General features: G+C 40.1%; 1 non-coding gene across 1 annotated transcript; it reads left to right on the top strand.

Moving 5' to 3' along the window:
- The first annotated feature begins 17404 nt into the window (after positions 1-17404).
- Positions 17405-17512, top strand: LOC130952465 (small nucleolar RNA R71). The gene has a single exon (XR_009074645.1). It is a non-coding gene; the product is annotated as a small nucleolar RNA R71 (small nucleolar RNA).
- The last annotated feature ends 1490 nt before the right edge of the window (positions 17513-19002 follow it).

Here is a 19002-nt window from a genome sequence, read left to right as displayed (position 1 = left end):
TTGGCGTGCAAGGACGAAAATTTCTCGGCTTCATCCTTACCAGCCGAGGAATTGAAGCTAACCCAGAAAAATGTCAGGCAATCCTCGACATGAATAGTCCCACAACCATCAAAGAGGTTCAGCGACTGACACGGCGGCTAGCAGCACAGTCCAGTTTCCTGCCATGTTTGGCGTCCAAATCGGCGAGCTTTTTCTAATGTTTACGAAAAAATGCAAATTTTCACTGGAACGAAAGCTGTGAATCCGCATTTCAGGGTTTAAAGCAATTCCTTTCTAAACCACCTGTTTTACAAAAACCTAAGGTCGGCGAGTGGTGCGCGAAATTGTGAACAATACTTTTCACAACTCTCATAATCCCTGGTCATGAACTCCAAGAACTTGGTAGCTCAATTCCATGGCATTACACAACTTCGCACAACTAACCAGCAAGTGCACTGGGTCGTCCAAGTAATACCTTACGTGAGTAAGGGTCGATCCCACGGAGATTGTTAGTATTGAAGCAAGCTATGGTCATCTTGTAAATCTTAGTCAGGCAGACTCAAATGGATATGGTGATGAACGCATAAAGCATAAAGATAAAGATAGAGATACTTATGTAATTCATTGGTAGGAACTTCAGATAAGCGCATGAAGATGCCTTCCCTTCCGTCTCTCTGCTTTCCTACTGTCTTCATCCAATCCTTCTTATTCCTTTCCATGGCAAGCTTGTGTAGGGTTTCACCGTTGTCAATGGCTACCTCCCATCCTCTCAGTGAAAGCGATTGCATATGCCCTGTCACGGCACGCGGAATTCAGCTGTCGGTTCTCGGTCAGGCCGGAATAATATCCATTGATACTTTTGCGTCTATCACTAACGCCCCGCCTGCTAGGAGTTTGAAGCACGTCACAGTCATTCAGTCATTGAATCCTACTCAGAATACCACAGACAAGGTTAGACCTTCCGGATTCTCTTGAATGCTGCCATCAGTTCTCGCCTATACCACGAAGACTCTGATCTCACGGAATGGTTGGCTCGTTTGTCAGGTGAGCACTCGGTTGTCAGGCGATCAACCATGCATCGTGCAATCAGGAATCCAAGAGACATTCACTAGAGCCTTGGTTGCTTGTAGAATAAAAGTGGTTGTCAGTCACCTTGTTCATAAGTGAGAATGATGATGAGTGTCACGGATCATCACATTCATCAAGTTGAAGAACAAGTGATATCTTGGACAAAGAACAAGCGGAATTGAATAGAAGAACAATAGTAATTGCATTAATACTCGAGGTACAGCAGAGCTCCACACCTTAATCTATGGTGTGTAGAAACTCCACCGTTGAAAATACATAAGCATAAGGTCTAGGCATGGCCGTGAGGCCAGCCTCCCAATGATCTAAGAACTAGATGTCCAAAGATTCCTAGATGTCTAAAGGTTCCTAGATGTCTAGATACAATAGCAAAAGGTCCTACTTATAGAAACTAGTAGCCTAAGGTTTACAGAGATGAGTAAATGACATAAAAATCCACTTCCGGGCCCACTTGGTGTGTGCTTGGGCTGAGTAATGAAACATTTTCGTGCAGAGACTCTTCTTGGAGTTAAACGCCAGCTTTTATGCCAGTTTGGGCGTTTAACTCCCATTTGGGTGCCAGTTCCAGCGTTTAACGCTGGGATTTCTTGAGGTGACTTTGAACGCCGGTTTGGGCCATCAAATCTTGGGCAAAGTATAGACTATCATATATTGCTGGAAAGCCCAGAATGTCTACTTTCTAACGCCGTTGAGAGCGCGCCAATTGGGCTTTTGTAGCTCCAGAAAATCCACTTCGAGTGCAGGGAGGTCAGAATCCAACAGCATCTGCAGTCCTTTTCAGTCTCTGAATCAGATTTTTGCTCAGGTCCCTCAATTTCAACCAGAAAATACCTGAAATCACAGAAAAACACACAAACTCATAGTAAAGTCCAAAAAAGTGAATTTTAACTAAAAACTAATAAAAATATACTAAAAACTAACTAGATCATACCAAAAACATACTAAAAACAATGCCAAAAAGTGTATAAATTATCCGCTCATCACAACACCAAACTTAAATTGTTGCTTGTCCTCAAGCAACTGAAAATCAAATAAGATAAAAAGAAGAGAATATGCAATGAATTCCAAAAACATCTATGAAGATCAGTATTAATTAGATGAGCGGGACTTTTAGCTTTTTGCCTCTGAACAGTTTTGGCATCTCACTCTATCCTTTGCAACTCAGAATGATTGGCTTCTTTAGGAACTCAGAATCCAGATAGTGTTATTGATTCTCCTAGTTGAGTATGATGATTCTTGAACACAGCTACTTATTGAGTCTTGGCCGTGGCCCAAAGCACTCTGTCTTCCAGTATTACCACCGGATACATACATGCCACAGACACATAATTGGGTGAACCTTTTCAGATTGTGACTCAGCTTTGCTAAAGTCCCCAATTAGAGGTGTCCAGGGTTCTTAAGCACACTCTTTTTGCCTTGGATCACAACTTTATTCTTTCTTTTTCTTTCTCTTTTTCTTTTTTTTTTTTCGTTTTTTTTCGCTTGCTTTCTCTCTCTTTTTTTTTGTATTCACTGCTTTTTCTTGCTTCAAGAATCATTTTTAATGATTTTTCAGATCCTCAGTAACATGTCTCCTTTTTCATCATTCTTTCAAGAGCCAACATTCATGAACCACAAATTCAAAAGACATATGCACTGTTTAAGCATACATTCAGAGAACAAGAGTATTGCCACCACATCAAAATAATTAAACTGTTATAAAATTCAAAATTCATGCAATTCTTTTTCTTTTCAATTTTAAGCACGTTTTTATTCAAGAAAGGTGATGGATTCATAGGACATTCATAACTTTAAGGCATAGACACTAAGACACTAATGATCACAAGACACAAACATGGATAAACATAAGCATAAAATTCGAAAAACAGAAGAATAAAGAACAAGGAAATCAAAGAACGGGTCCACCTTAGTGATGGCGACTCTTTCTTCCTCTTGAAGATCCTATGGAGTGCTTGAGCTCCTCAATGTCTCTTCCTTGTCTTTGTTGCTCCTCCCTTAGTTGTCCCATGTTGGAACTCAATTCTCCTAGGGAGGTGTTCAGTTGCTCCCAATAGTTCTGTGGAGGAAAGTGCATCCCTTGAGGCATCTCAGGGATCTCATGATGAGAGGGGTCTCTTGTGTGCTCCATCCTTTTCTTAGTGATGGGCTTATCCTCATCAATAGGGGTGTCTCCCTCTATGTCAACTCCAACTGAATAACAGAGGTGACAAATGAGATGAGGGAAGGCTAACCTTGCTAAGGTAGAGGACTTGTCCGCCACCTTATAGAGTTCTTGGGCTATAACCTCATGAACTTCCACTTCTTCTCCAATCATGATGCTATGAACCATGATGGCCCGGTCTAGAGTAACTTCGGACCGGTTGCTAGTGGGAATGATTGAGCGTTGAATGAACTCCAACCATCCTCTAGCCACGGGTTTGAGGTCATGCCTTCTCAATTGAACCGGCTTGCCTCTTGAATCTCTCTTCCATTGTGCGCCCTCTTTACATATGACTGTGAGGACTTGGTCCAACCTTTGATCAAAGTTGACCCTTCTAGTGTAAGGATGTTCATCTCCTTGCATCATGGGCAAATTGAATGCCAACCTTACACTTTCCGGACTAAAATCCAAGTATTTCCCCCAAACCATAGTGAGATAATTCTTTGGATTCGGGTTCACACTTTGATCATGGTTCTTGGTGATCCATGCATTGGCATAGAACTCTTGAACCATCAAGATTCTGACTTGTTGAATGGGGTTGGTAAGAACTTCCCAACCTCTTCTTCGGATCTCATGTCGGATCTCCGGATATTCACCCTTTTTGAGTGAAAAGGGGACCTCGGGGATCACCTTCTTCAAGGCCACAACTTCATAGAAGTGGTCTTGATGCACCCTTGAGATGAATCTTTCCATCTCCCATGACTCGGAGGTGGAAGCTTTTGCCATCCTTTTCCTCTTTTTAGAGGTTTCTCCGGCCTTGGATGCCATAAATGGTTATGGAAAAACGAAAAAGCAACGCTTTTACCACACCAAACTTAAAATGTTTGCTCGTCCTCGAGCAAAAGAAGAAAGAAGAGAGTAGAAGAAGAAGAAATGAGGAGAAAGGGAATGGCTTTGTATTCGGCCAAAGGGGAGAGAGATGGTGTCTAAGGTGTGTGAAAATGAAGGAGTGAAGGAGGGTTTATATAGGAGAGGGGGAAAGGGATGTTCGGCTATTTGAGGGTGGGTTTGGGTGGGAAAGTGGTTTGAATTTGAATGGAGGGGTAGGTGGGGTTGTATGAAGGATGGATGTGAGTGGTGAAGAGAAAGAAGGGATTTGATAGGTGAGGGGTTTTTGGGGAAGAGGTATGGAGGTGATTGGTGAAGAAGAGAGAGAGTGGTAGGGTAGGTGGGGATCCTGTGGGGTCCACAGATCCTGTGGTGTCAAGGAAAAGTCATCCCTGCACCAAATGGCATTCAAAATCACGTTTTGAGCCATTTCTGGCGTTAAACGCCGGGCTGGTGCCCATTCCTGGCATTTAACGCCAGGTTCTTGCCCTTTTCTAGCGTTTAACGCCAGTCTGGTGCCCCTTTCTGGCGTTAAACGCCCAGAATGGTGCCAGACTGGGCGTTAAACGCCCAACAGCTAACCTCACTGGCGTTTAAACGCCAGTAGGTGCGTCCTCCAGGGTGTGCTATTTTTCTTCCTGTTTTTCATTCTTTTTTTGCTTTTTTCATTGATTTTGTGACTTCTCATGATCATCAACCTACAAAAAACATAAATTAACAAAAGAAAATAATTAATTATAAAACATTGGGTTGCCTCCCAACAAGCGCTTCTTTAATGTCATTAGCTTGACAGAGGACTCTCATGGAGCCTCACAGATACTCAGAGCAATGTTGGAACCTCCCAACACCAAACTTAGAGTTTGAATGTGGGGGTTCAACACCAAACTTAGAGTTTGGTTGTGGCCTCCCAACACCAAACTTAGAGTTTGACTGTGGGGGCTCTGTTTGGCTCTGCTTTGAAAGAAGCTTGGTGGACGAAATTGTGATTCAACATCCTTAAGTTTGTATGGAATCTATCTTTTGAGCTTTAGTATGAATATACCCTTAGGACACTGTTTATTTTGAGATGAAGGCTTCTAAGGGGCAGCACCTGTGTGAGATTTTCTTTATTGGAATTCACAACTCCGTTCAACTAACCAGCAAGTGTACTGGGTCGTCCAAGTAATAACCTTACGTGAGTAAGGGTCGAATCCACAGAGATTGTTGGTATGAAGCAAGCTATGGTCACCTTGCAAATCTCAGTTAGGCTGATTAAAAAGGTAATAGTGATAATTGGATTGTTAAATAAAAAAAGAATAATAAAAAGGGATAGAATACTTATGTAGATTCATTGGTAAGAATTTCAGATAAGCGGAATGGAGATGCTGTAGAGCTCTCGGACGCCTGCCTTCCTACTCCTTCTACCCAATCCTTCTTACTCCTTTCCATGGCAAGCTTTGTATAGGGGTTCACTATCAGCTGTGGCTACTTTCATTCCTCTCGGGGAAATAACCTGTACGGCTGTCACTCGCACAGCTAACCAGTCTGGAGGCATCACCCATGGTTGATAGCTACATCCCATCCTCGCAGTGAAAGCTACGCACGCACTCTGTCACAGCACGGCCAATCACCGGTTGGTTCCCGCTCCTACTGGAATAGAATCCCTCTTTTGTGTTTGTCACTAACGCCCAGCAGGTTAAAGTTTGAAGCACGTCACGGTCATTCATGAACGGAATCCTACTCGGAATACCACAGACAAGGTGAGACTTTCCGGATTCCCAGGATCCTACTCGGAACACCACAGACAAGGTTGGACTTTCCGGATCCAGATAAATGCCGCCATCCATCTAGCTTATACCACGAAGATTCTGTTGGGGAATCTAAGAGATACACATTCAAGCTTCTTTGCATGTAGAACGGAAGTGGTTGTCAATCACGCGCGTTCATAAATGAGAATAATAATGAGGATTATTAACTCATCACATTCATCATGTTCTTGGGTACGAATGAATATCTTGGAATAAGAATAAAAGAGGAATTGAATAAAAGAAAATAGAACTTCATTAATCTCTGAGGTACAGCAGAGCTCCACACCCTTAATCTATGGTGTGCAGAAACTCCACCGTTAAAAATACATAAGCAAGGGGTCCAGGCATGGCCGAATGGCCAGCCCCCTAAAACGTGATCAATGATCTCCTCAGATGAAGAATAAAACAAGTCTGAGACCAAAGATGTCTAATACAATAGATAAATGTCCTATATATACTAGACTAGCTACTAGGGTTTACAGGAGTAAGTAATTGATGCATAAATCCACTTCTGGGGCCCACTTGGTGTGTGCTTGGGCTGAGCTTGATCAATCCACGTGTAGAGGCATTTCTTGGCGTCAAACTTCAGGTTATGACGTGTTTTGGGCGTTTGACTCCGGATCATGACGTTTTTCTGGCGTTTTACTCCAGACAGCAGCATGTACTTGGCGTTTAACGCCAAGTTACGTCGTCATTCTTCGAATAAAGTATGGACTATTATATATTGTTGGAAAGCCCTGGATGTCTACTTTCCAACGCCGTTGAGAGCGAGCCATTTGGAGTTCTGTAGCTCCAGAAAATCCATTTCGAGTGCAGGGAGGTCAGAATCCAACAGCATCAGCAGTCCTTTTGTCAGCCTTTTTCAGAGTTTTGCTCAAATCCCTCAATTTCAGTCAGAATTTACCTGAAATCACAGAAAAACACACAAACTCATAGTAAAGTCCAGAAATGTGAATTTAACATAAAAACTAATGAAAACATCCCTGAAAGTAGCTTAAACTTACTAAAAACTAGATAAAAACAATGCCAAAAAGCGTATAAATTATCCGCTCATCACAACACCAAACTTAAATTGTTGCTTGTCCCCAAGCAACTGAAATTCAAATAGGATAAAAAGAAGAGAATATACTATAAACTCAGAATATCAATGATCTTTAATTTAATTAGATGAGCGGGACTTTGTAGCTTTTTGCTTCTGAACAGGTTTGGCATCTCACTTTTTCCTTTGAAGTTTAGAATGATTGGCTTCTCTAGGAACTTAGAATTTCGGATAGTGTTACTGACTTTCCTAGTTAAGCATGTTGATTCTTGAACACAGTTACTTATGAGTCTTGGCTGTGGCCCTAAGCATTTTGTCTTCCAGTATTACCACCGGATACACAAATGCCACAGACACATAATTGGGTGAACCTTTTCAGATTGTGACTCAGCTTTGCTAAAGTCCCCAGTTAGTGGTGTCCAGAGCTCTTAAGCACACTCTTTTGCTTTGGATCACGACTTTAACCACTCAGTCTCAAGCTTTTCACTTGGACCTTCATGACACAAGCACATGGTTAGGGACAGCTTGATTTAGCCGCTTAGGCCTGGATTTTAATTTCCTTGGGCCCTCCTATCCATTGATGCTCAAAGCCTTGGATCCTTTTTACCCTTGCCTTTTGGGTTTAAGGGCTATTGGCTTTTTCTACTGCTCCTTCTTTTTCTATATACTCTTTTTAGCTCCATTTTTTTTTTCGAATTTTTCACTGCTTTTTCTTGCTTCAAGAATCAATTTCATGGTGTTTTTCAGATCATCAATAACATTTCTCCTTGTTCATCATTCTTTCAAGCACCAACAATTTTAACATTCATAAACACCAAGATCAAAAGACATATGCACTGTTCAATCATTCATTCAGAAAACAAAAATTATTGCCACCACATCAATATAATTAAATTAAATTCACTAATAATTTCGAATTCTATGTACTTCTTGTTCTTTTGAATTAAAACATTTTTCTTTTAAGAGTGGTGAAAGACTACTGGATTTTATTCATAGCTTTAAGGCATGGTTACACACTAATGATCATGAAGTAGAGACACAAAAACATAGATAAACATAACACTTAAAAACCGAAAACAGAAAGAAAATAAAGAACAAGGAATGAATCCACCTCTAGTGGCGTCTTCTTCTTGAAGGACCAATGATGTTCTTCAACTCTTCTATGTCCCTTCCTTGCCTTTGTTGCTCCTCCCTCATTGCTCTTTGATCTTCTCTTATTTCTTGGAGAGTGAGGGCGTGTTCATGGTGTTCCACCCTTAATTGTTCAACATTATGGCTCAAATCTTCCAAGGAGGTGCTAAGTTGCTCCCAATAGTTGTTAGGAGGAAAGTGCATTCCTTGAGGCATTTGTTGATGATGCACTTCCTCATGTTCTTCTTGGAGGCCGTGAGGAGCTTCCCTTGATTGCTCCATCCTTTTCTTGGTAATGGGCTCGTCTTCTTCAATGGAGACATCTCCTTCTATGATAACTCCAGCTGAGTAACATAGATGGCATATGAGGTGGGGGAAGGCTAGCCGTGCCATGTATGAAGGCTTGTCAGCTATTTTGTAGAGTTCATTGGCTATGACTTCATGAACCTCCACTTCTTCACCAATCATGATGCTATGAACCATGATGGCCCGATCTATAGTAACTTCAGATCGGTTGCTTGTAGGGATGATGGATCTTTGAATGAACTCCAACCATCCTCTAGCTACAGGCTTGAGATCCAGTCTTCTTAGTTGGACTGGCTTGCCTTTGGAATCTACTCTCCATTGGGCGCCTTCCACACATATGTCCATAAGGACTTGGTCCAACCTTTGGTTAAAGTTGACCCTTCTTGTGTAGGGGTGTTCATCACCTTGCATCATAGGCAAATGAAACGCCAACCTCACATTTTCCGGACTGAAATCCAAGTATTTCCCCCTAACCATTGTGAGATAATTCTTTGGGCTTGGGTTCATACTTTGGTCATGGTTCCTAGTGATCCATGCATTGGCATAGAACTCTTGAACCATGAGAATTCCGACTTGTTGCATGGGGTTGGCTAAGACTTCCCAACCTCTTCTTTGAATTTCATGTCGGATTTCCGGATACTCATTCTTCTTGAGCTTGAAAGGGACCTCAGGGATCACCCTTTTCTTTGCCACAACATCATAGAAGTGGTCTTGATGGCTTTTGGAGATGAACCTCTCCTTCTCCCATGACTCAGAGGAAGAAGCTTTTGCTTTTCCTTTTTCTTTTCTTGAGGAAACTCCGGTCTTGGGTGCCATTGATGGTGAATGAAAAATAAAAAGCTAGGCTTTTTACCACACCAAACTTAAAATTTGCTCGTCCTCGAGCAAAAAGAAAAGAATAGTAGAAGAAGAAAAAGAAAATATGGTAGAGAGGGAGAAGAGAGGGTTCGGCTATAGTAGAGAAGAAGGGGTTTGTGTTGTGTGAAAATGAAGAAGAATGGAAAGGTATTTATAGGGAGAGGGGTGGGTGAGTTTCGGTCATTTTGGGTGGGAAAGGGTGGGGAATTGAATTTGAATGTAGTGGAGGTAGGTGGGGTTTATAGGGAAGAGGGGATTGATGTGAATGGTGAATGGGTAAATTGGGAAGAGGAATTGAGGTGATTGATGAAGAATATTGGGAAGGGTGACATTGGGAATGAGATTTAGATTAGGAAAGTGTGAATAGGATTAAAAGAAAAGGTAGGTGGGGATCCTGTGGGGTCCACAGATCCTGAGGTAGGAATCCTGTGGGGTCCACAGGTCCTGAGGTGAAAACAAATACCATTCCTTCACCATATAGGCATGTAACATGCCTTCATGCACCATTTTGGCGTTCAAACGCCCATTGGTGCCTGTTCTGGGCGTTAAACGCCCATGTGATGCTTGTTTCTGGCGTTGAACGCCAGTTTGTCCTCTGTGTGCGCAACCTGGCGTTAAACGCCAGGTTGTTGCTTGTTTTGGGCGTTCAACGCCAGAAAGATGCTCTGTTCTGGCGTTGAACGCCAGAAAGATGCTCCTTCTGGGCGTTGAACGCCAGCCTGTGCGCCTCCAGGGTGAAAAATTTTTTTCTTCTGTTTTTGACTCTGTTTTTAATTTTTTTGATTTTTTTCGTGACTCCTCATGATCATGTACCTAATTCAACATAAAAATAACAAAGAAACAAAATAAAATAAAATTAGATAAATAAAATTGGGTTGCCTCCCAACAAGCGCTTCTTTAATGTCATTAGCTTGACAATGCTCCATAAGGTGATCAGGTCAATGTTAGTGTGGTATTCCCAACACCAAACTTAGAGTTTGGATATGGGGTTTGGACACCAAACTTAGAGTTTGGTTGTGGCTTCACAACACCAAACTTAGAGTTTGACTGTGTGGGTTCTTCTTGACCTTGAACTGAGAGAAGCTCTTCATGCTTACTCTCTTTTGTCACAGAGGGATTGCCATGTGCCTGAAACACAAGGTATTCTCCATTCAATTGAAGGACTAATTCGCCTCTGTTGACATCTATCATAGCTCCTGCTGTGGCTAGGAAAGGTCTTCCTAGGATGATGCATTCATCATCTTCCTTCCTAGTGTCTAGGATAATGAAATCAGTAGGGATGTAAAGGCCTTCAACCTTTACTAGCACGTCCTCTATCATCCCATAAGCTTGTCTTATTGATTTGTCTGCCAATTGTAATGAGAACAAGGCAGGTTGTACCTCAATGATTCCCAGCTTCTCCATTACAGAGAGTGGCATAAGATTTATCCCTGATCCAAGATCACATAGAGCTTTTTCAAAGCTCATGGTGCCAATGGTGCAAGGTATTAAGAACTTGCCAGGATCTTGTTTCTTTTGAGGTAGAGTTCTCTGAATCCAAGTGTCTAGTTCACCACTGAGCAAGGGAAGTTTACTTTCCCAAGTCTCATTACCGAACAGTTTGGCATTCAGCTTCATGATAGCTCCTAAATATAGAGCAGCTTGCTCTCCAATCACATCTTCATCCTCTTCAGAGGATGAATATTCTTCAGAGCTCATGAATGGTAGAAGGAGATTTAATGGAATCTCTATGGTCTCTAGATGAGCCTCAGATTCCTCAGGATCCTTAATAGGAAACTCCTTCTTGCTTGAGGGACGTCCCAGGAGGTCTTCCTCACTGGGATTTTCGTCCTCCTCCTCCTTGGTGCATTCGGCCACTTTGATTAAATCAATGGCCTTGCACTCTCCTTTTGGATTTTCTTCTGTATTACTTGGGAGAGTACTGGGAGGAGTGTCAATGACTTTCTTACTCAGCTGGCCCACTTGTGCCTCCAGATTTCTAATGGAGGATCTTGTTTCATTCATGAAACTGAAAGTGGCCTTTGACAGATCAGAGACTATATTTGCTAAATTAGAATTGTTTTGTTCAGAATTCTCTGTCTGTTGCTGAGAAGATGATGGATATGGCTTGCTATTGTTCAGCCTGTTACGTCCACCATTGTTAAAACCTTGTTGAGGCTTTTGTTGATCCTTCCAGGAGAAATTTGGATGATTTCTCCATGATGGGTTATAGGTGTTTCCATAAGGTTCACCTAGATAATTAACCTCTGCCATGGCAGGGTTCTCAGGATCATAAGCTTCTTCAGAAGCTGCCTCTCTAGTACTGTTGGATGCATGTTGCAATCCATTCAGATTTTGAGAGATCATGTTGACCTGTTGAGTCAACACTTTGTTCTGAGCCAGTATGGCATTCAGAGCATCAATTTCAAGAACTCCTTTCTTCTGAGGGATCCCATTGTTCACGGAATTCCTCTCAGATGTGTACATAAACTGGTTGTTTGCAACCATGTCAATGAGTTCTTGAGCTTCTGCAGGCGTTTTCTTCAGGTGAATAGATCCACCTGCAGAATGGTCCAGTGACATTTTCGAAAATTCAGAGAGACCATAATAGAATATATCTAATATGGTCCATTCTGAAAACATGTCAGATGGACATCTCTTGGTCAGCTGCTTGTATCTTTCCCAAGCTTCATAGAGGGATTCACCATCTTTTTGTTTGAAGGTTTGAACATCCACTCTCAGCTTGCTCAGCTTTTGAGGAGGAAAGAACTTATCTAAGAATGCAGTGACAAGCTTATCCCATGAGTCCAGGCTATCCTTGGGTTGTGAATCCAGCCATACTCTAGCTCTGTCTCTTACAGCAAAAGGGAAAAGCAAGAGTCTGTAGACTTCAGGATTAACTCCATTTGTCTTTACAGTGTCACAGATCTGCAAGAACTCAGTTAAAAACTGGTAAGGATCTTCAGATGGAAGTCCATAAAACTTGCAGTTTTGTTGCATCAAAGCAACTAGTTGAGGCTTAAGCTCAAAGTTATTGGCTCCAATGGCAGGAATGGAGATGCTTCTTCCATCAAACTTGGATGTTGGCTTTGTGAAGTCACCAAGCATTCTCCTTTCATTATTATTATTTTCGGCCATCACCTCTTGTGCTAATGTTTCTGAAAGGTTGTTTCTGGATTGTTGTAATTTAGCTTCTCTTAATTTTCTCTTCAGAGTCCTTTCAGGTTCTGGATCAATTTCAACAAGAGTGCTTTTATCCTTGTTCCTGCTCATATGAAAGAGAAGAAAACAAGAAAAGAAAAAGGAATCCTCTATGTCACAGTATAGAGATTCCTTTATGTTAGTAGAAAAAGAAAGGGGATGGAAGAATGGAGAATGGATTCGGTTTTATGAAGAAGAGAGGTGAAGAGAAGTGTTAGTAATTAATTAATTAAATAGAAGAAGAGAAGAAAAGGAAGAATTCGAAAATAAATTTGAAAAAGAGTTAGTGATTTTCGAAAATTATAATTAAAATTTAAACATGAAACAATTAATTAATTAAAAAGAATTTTTGAAAAAGGGAAGAGATATTTTCGAAAATAGAGGAGGGAAAAGTAGTTAGGTGGTTTTGAAAAAGATAAGAAACAAACAAAAAGTTAGTTAGTTGATTGAAAAAGATTTGAAATCAAAATTTTAAAAAGATAAGAAGATAAGAAGTTAGATAAGATATTTTAAAATCAAATTTTGAAAAAGATAAAATTTTTGAAAAAGATAAATTAAAAAGATAAAAGATTTTAAGAAAAAGATATTTTGAAAAAGAATTTACTTCACTAACAAGAAACTACAAGATAAGATTCTAGAACTTAAAGATTGAACCTTTCTTAACAAGAAAGTAACAAACTTCAAATTTTTGAACCAATCACATTAATTGTTAGTGTAATTTCGAAAAATTTGATATAAAAGATAAGAAAAAGATTTTGAAAATATTTTGAAAAAGATTTTTGAATTTTTCGAAAAATAAAAAAAAATGAGAAAGATATGATTTTTGAAAAAGATTTTGAAAAGATAAGATTTTTAAAATTGAAATTTTGACTTGACTTGTAAGAAACAACTAATTTTGAAAATATTTGACCAAGTCAACCCAAAATTTCGAAATTTGGAGGGAAATAAGGAAAAAAATATTTTTGATTTATTATTTTCGAGAATTATGAGAGAGAAAAACAACAAAAAGACTCAATGCATGAAATTTTTAGATTAAAAACATGAATGCATGCAAGAATGCTATGAATGTCAAGATGAACACCAAGAACACTTTGAAGATCATGATGAACATCAAGAACATAATTTTGAAAAATTTTTAATGCAAAGAAGACATGCAAGACACCAAACTTAGAAATCTTTAATGCATGGAAAATATGAATGCAAAAATGCACATGAAAAACAACAAACAACACAAAACATGAAATCATCAAGATCAAACAAGAAGACTTGTCAAGAACAACTTGAAGATCATGAAGAACACTATGAATGCAAGGATTTTCGAAAAAAATGCAAGAAAAATTCTAAAAGCATGCAATTGACACCAAACTTAAAAATTAACTCAAGACTCGAACAAGAAACACAAAATATTTTTGATTTTTATGATTTTCTAATTTTTTTGTATTTTTATTATTTATTTTCGAAAACAAAGTTAAGAAAAACGAAAAATAAAAGAAAAATTTTTGAAAAAGATTTTTGAAAAGAAAAGTACCTAATCTGAGCAACAAGATGAACCGTCAGTTGTCCATACTCGAACAATCCCCGGCAACGGCGCCAAAAACTTGGTGGACGAAATTGTGATTCAACATCCTTAAGTTTGTATGGAATCTATCTTTTGAGCTTTAGTATGAATATACCCTTAGGACACTGTTTATTTTGAGATGAAGGCTTCTAAGGGGAAGCACCTGTGTGAGGTTTTCTTTATTGGAATTCACAACTCCGTTCAACTAACCAGCAAGTGTACTGGGTCGTCCAAGTAATAACCTTACGTGAGTAAGGGTCGAATCCACAGAGATTGTTGGTATGAAGCAAGCTATGGTCACCTTGCAAATCTCAGTTAGGCTGATTAAAAAGGTAATAGTGATAATTGGATTGTTAAATAAAAAAAGAATAATAAAAAGGGATAGAATACTTATGTAGATTCATTGGTAAGAATTTCAGATAAGCGGAATGGAGATGCTGTAGAGCTCTCGGACGCCTGCCTTCCTACTCCTTCTACCCAATCCTTCTTACTCCTTTCCATGGCAAGCTTTGTATAGGGGTTCACTATCAGCTGTGGCTACTTTCATTCCTCTCGGGGAAATAACCTGTACGGCTGTCACTCGCACAGCTAACCAGTCTGGAGGCATCACCCATGGTTGATAGCTACATCCCATCCTCGCAGTGAAAGCTACGCACGCACTCTGTCACAGCACGGCCAATCACCGGTTGGTTCCCGCTCCTACTGGAATAGAATCCCTCTTTTGCGTTTGTCACTAACGCCCAGCAGGTTAAAGTTTGAAGCACGTCACGGTCATTCATGAACGGAATCCTACTCGGAATACCACAGACAAGGTGAGACTTTCCGGATTCCCAGGATCCTACTCGGAACACCACAGACAAGGTTGGACTTTCCGGATCCAGATAAATGCCGCCATCCATCTAGCTTATACCACGAAGATTCTGTTGGGGAATCTAAGAGATACACATTCAAGCTTCTTTGCATGTAGAACGGAAGTGGTTGTCAATCACGCGCGTTCATAAATGAGAATAATAATGAGGATTATTAACTCATCACATTCATCATGTTCTTGGGTACGAATGAATATCTTGGAATAAGAATAAAAGAGGAATTGAATAAAAGAAAATAGAACTTCATTAATCTCTGAGGTACAGCAGAGCTCCACACCCTTAATCTATGGTGTGCAGAAACTCCACCGTTAAAAATACATAAGCAAGGGGTCCAGGCATGGCCGAATGGCCAGCCCCCTAAAACGTGATCAATGATCTCCTCAGATGAAGAATAAAACAAGTCTGAGACCAAAGATGTCTAATACAATAGATAAATGTCCTATATATACTAGACTAGCTACTAGGGTTTACAGGAGTAAGTAATTGATGCATAAATCCACTTCCGGGGCCCACTTGGTGTGTGCTTGGGCTGAGCTTGATCAATCCACGTGTAGAGGCATTTCTTGGCGTCAAACTTCAGGTTATGACGTGTTTTGGGCGTTTGACTCCGGATCATGACGTTTTTCTGGCGTTTTACTCCAGACAGCAGCATGTATTTGGCGTTTAACGCCAAGTTACATCGTCATTCTTCGAATAAAGTATGGACTATTATATATTGTTGGAAAGCCCTGGATGTCTAATTTCCAACGCCGTTGAGAGCGCGCCATTTGGAGTTCTGTAGCTCCAGAAAATCCATTTCGAGTGCAGGGAGGTCAGAATCCAACAGCATCAGCAGTCCTTTTGTCAGCCTTTTTCAGAGTTTTGCTCAAATCCCTCAATTTCAGTCAGAATTTACCTGAAATCACAGAAAAACACACAAACTCATAGTAAAGTCCAGAAATGTGAATTTAACATAAAAACTAATGAAAACATCCCTGAAAGTAGCTTAAACTTACTAAAAACTAGATAAAAACAATGCCAAAAAGCGTATAAATTATCCGCTCATCAAAGCTCTTCATGCTTCTTCTCCATGGTGATAGAGGGATATCCTTGGGCCTTAAACACCAAGGATTCTTCCTTCACTTGAATGATCAACTCTCCTCTATCAACATCAATCACAGCTTTTGCTGTGGCTAGGAAGGGTCTGCCAAGGATGATGGATTCATCCATGCACTTCCCAGTATCTAGGACTATGAAATCAGTAGGGATGTAATGGTCTTCAACTTTTACCAGAACATCCTCTACAAGTCCATGAGCTTGTTTTCTTGAGTTGTCTGCCATCTCTAGTGAGATTTTTGCAGCTTGCACCTCAAAGATCCCTAGCTTCTCCATTACAGAGAGGGGCATGAGGTTTATACTTGACCCTAAGTCACACAAGGCCTTCTTGAAGGTCATGGTGCCTATGGCACAAGGTATGGAAAACTTCCCAGGATCCTGCCTCTTTTGAGGCAGTTTCTGCTTAGACAAGTCATCCAGTTCTTTGATGAGCAAAGGAGGTTCATCCTCCCAAGTCTCATTTCCAAATAACTTGTCATTTAGCTTCATGATTGCTCCAAGGTATTTAGCAACTTGCTCTTCAGTGACATACTCATCCTCTTCAGAGGAAGAATACTCATCAGAGCTCATGAATGGCAGAAGTAAGTCCAATGGAATCTCTATGGTCTCATTTTGAGCCTCAGATTCCCATGGTTCCTCATTGGGGAACTCAATGGAGGCCAGTGGACGTCCAGTGAGGTCTTCCTCAGTGGCGTTCACTGCCTCTTCTTCCTCCCAGAATTCGGCCATGTTGATGGCTTTGCATTCTCCTTTTGGATTTTCTTCAGTATTGCTTGGGAGAGTACTAGGAGGGAGTTCAGTAATTTTCTTGCTCAGCTGACCCACTTGTCCTTCCAAGTTTCTAATGGAGGACCTTGTTTCAGTCATGAAACTTTGAGTGGTTCTGATTAGATCAGAGACCATTGTTGCTAAGTCAGAGGTATTCTGCTTGGAACTCTCTGTCTGTTGCTGAGAAGATGATGGAAAAGGCTTGCCATTGCTAAACCTGTTTCTTCCACCATTATTGTTGTTGAAACCTTGTTGAGGTCTCTCTTGATTCTTCCATGAGAAATTTGGGTGATTTCTCCATGAAGAATTATAGGTGTTTCCATAGGGTTCTCCTAGGTAATTCACCTCTTCTATTGAAGGGTTCTCAGGATCATAGGCTTCTTCTTCAGATGAAGCATCCTTAGTACTGCTTGGTGCATTTTGCATTCCAGACAGACTTTGAGAGATCAAATTGACTTGTTGAGTCAATATTTTGTTCTGAGCCAATATGGCATTCAGAGCATCAATCTCAAGAACTCCTTTCTTCTGATTAGTCCCATTGTTCACAGGATTCCTTTTAGAAGTGTACATGAATTGGTTATTTGCAACCATTTCAATTAGTTCCTGAGCCTCTGTAGGCGTCTTCTTCAGATGAAGAGATCCTCCAGCAGAGCTATCCAAAGACATCTTGGATAGTTCAGAGAGACCATCATAGAAAATACCTATGATGCTCCATTCAGAAAGCATGTCTGAGGGACATTTTCTGATTAATTGTTTGTATCTTTCCCAAGCTTCATAGAGGGATTCTCCATCCTTCTGTCTGAAGGTTTGGACTTCCACTCTAAGCTTACTCCATTTTTGAGGTGGAAAGAACTTTGCCAAGAAGGCATTGACTAGCTTTTCCCAAGAGTCCAGGCTATCTTTAGGTTGTGAGTCCAACCATATCCTAGCTCTGTCTCTTACAGCAAAAGGGAATAGCATCAGTCTGTAGACCTCAGTGTCAACCCCATTAGTCTTGACTGTGTCACAGATTTGCAAGAACTCAGCTAAAAACTGATGAGGATCTTCCATTGGAAGTCCATGGAACTTGCAATTCTGTTGCATTAGAGAAACTAATTGAGGCTTAAGCTCAAAGTTGTTTGCTCCAATGGCAGGGATAGAGATGCTTCTCCCATAGAAGTTGGGAGTAGGTGCAGTAAAGTCACCCAGCACCTTCCTTGCATTGTTTGCATTGTTGTTGTTTTCGGCTGCCATGTGTTCTTCTTCTTTGAAGAATTCGGTCAGGTCCTCTAAAGAGAGTTGTGCTTTGGCTTCTCTTAGCTTTCTCTTCAAGGTCCTTTCAGGTTCAGGATCAGGCTCAACAAGAATGCTTTTGTCTTTGCTCCTGCTCATAAGAAAGAGAAGGGAACAAGAAAATGTGGAATCCTCTATGTCACAGTATAGAGATTCCTTGAAGTGTCAGAGGAAAAGAAGAGTAGAAGACAGAAGTAGAAAATTCGAACTTATCTAAGGAGATGGAGTTCGAATTTTGCATTAGGGAATAGTGTTAGTCCATAAATAGAAGGATGTGAGGAGAAGGGAAGTAATTTTCGAAAATTAAGTAGAAGATTTTGAAAACATTTTTGAAAAACATTACTTAATTTTCGAAAATGAAAGTGGGAGAGAAGTAAAGTGATTTTTGAAAAAGATTTTGAAATTAGAAATCAAAAAGATTTGATTGAAAACTATTTTAAAAAAAAGATGTGGTTAAGAAGATATGATTGGTTTTAAAAAAATGTGATTGAGAAAATATGATTTGAAAACAATTTTAAAAAGATTTAATTTTAGAAATTAATAACTTGGCTATCAAGAAAAGATATGATTCAAACATTAAACCTTTCTCAACAGAAAAGGCAACATACTTGAAATGTTGAATCAAATCATTAATTGATAGTAAGTATCTTTGAAAAAAGAAAGGAATTGATTTTGAAAAAGATTTGATTGAAAAGATATGATTTGAAAAAGATTTGATTTTGAAAAACTTTGAAAACTTGAAAAAAAATTGATTTGAAAACAAAATTCTCCCCCTTGTGCCATCCTGGCGTTAAACGCCCAGAATGGTGCACATTCTGGCGTTTAACGCCCAAAACTATACCCTTTTGGGCGTTAAACGCCCAACCAGGTACCCTGGCTGGCGTTTAAACGCCAGTCTGTCCTTCTTCACTGGGCGTTTTGAACGCCCAGCTTTTTCTGTGTAATTCCTCTGCTGTATGTTCTGAATCTTCAATCCTCTGTATTATTGACTTGAAAAGACACAAATTAAAAATATTTTTGGATTTTTAATAATAAAGAATAATCAA

The sequence above is a fragment of the Arachis stenosperma genome, chromosome 9 (genome assembly GCF_014773155.1).
Source record: "Arachis stenosperma cultivar V10309 chromosome 9, arast.V10309.gnm1.PFL2, whole genome shotgun sequence".
Lineage (NCBI taxonomy): Eukaryota > Viridiplantae > Streptophyta > Magnoliopsida > Fabales > Fabaceae > Arachis > Arachis stenosperma.
This window is presented reverse-complemented; position numbering and strand designations above follow the sequence as displayed.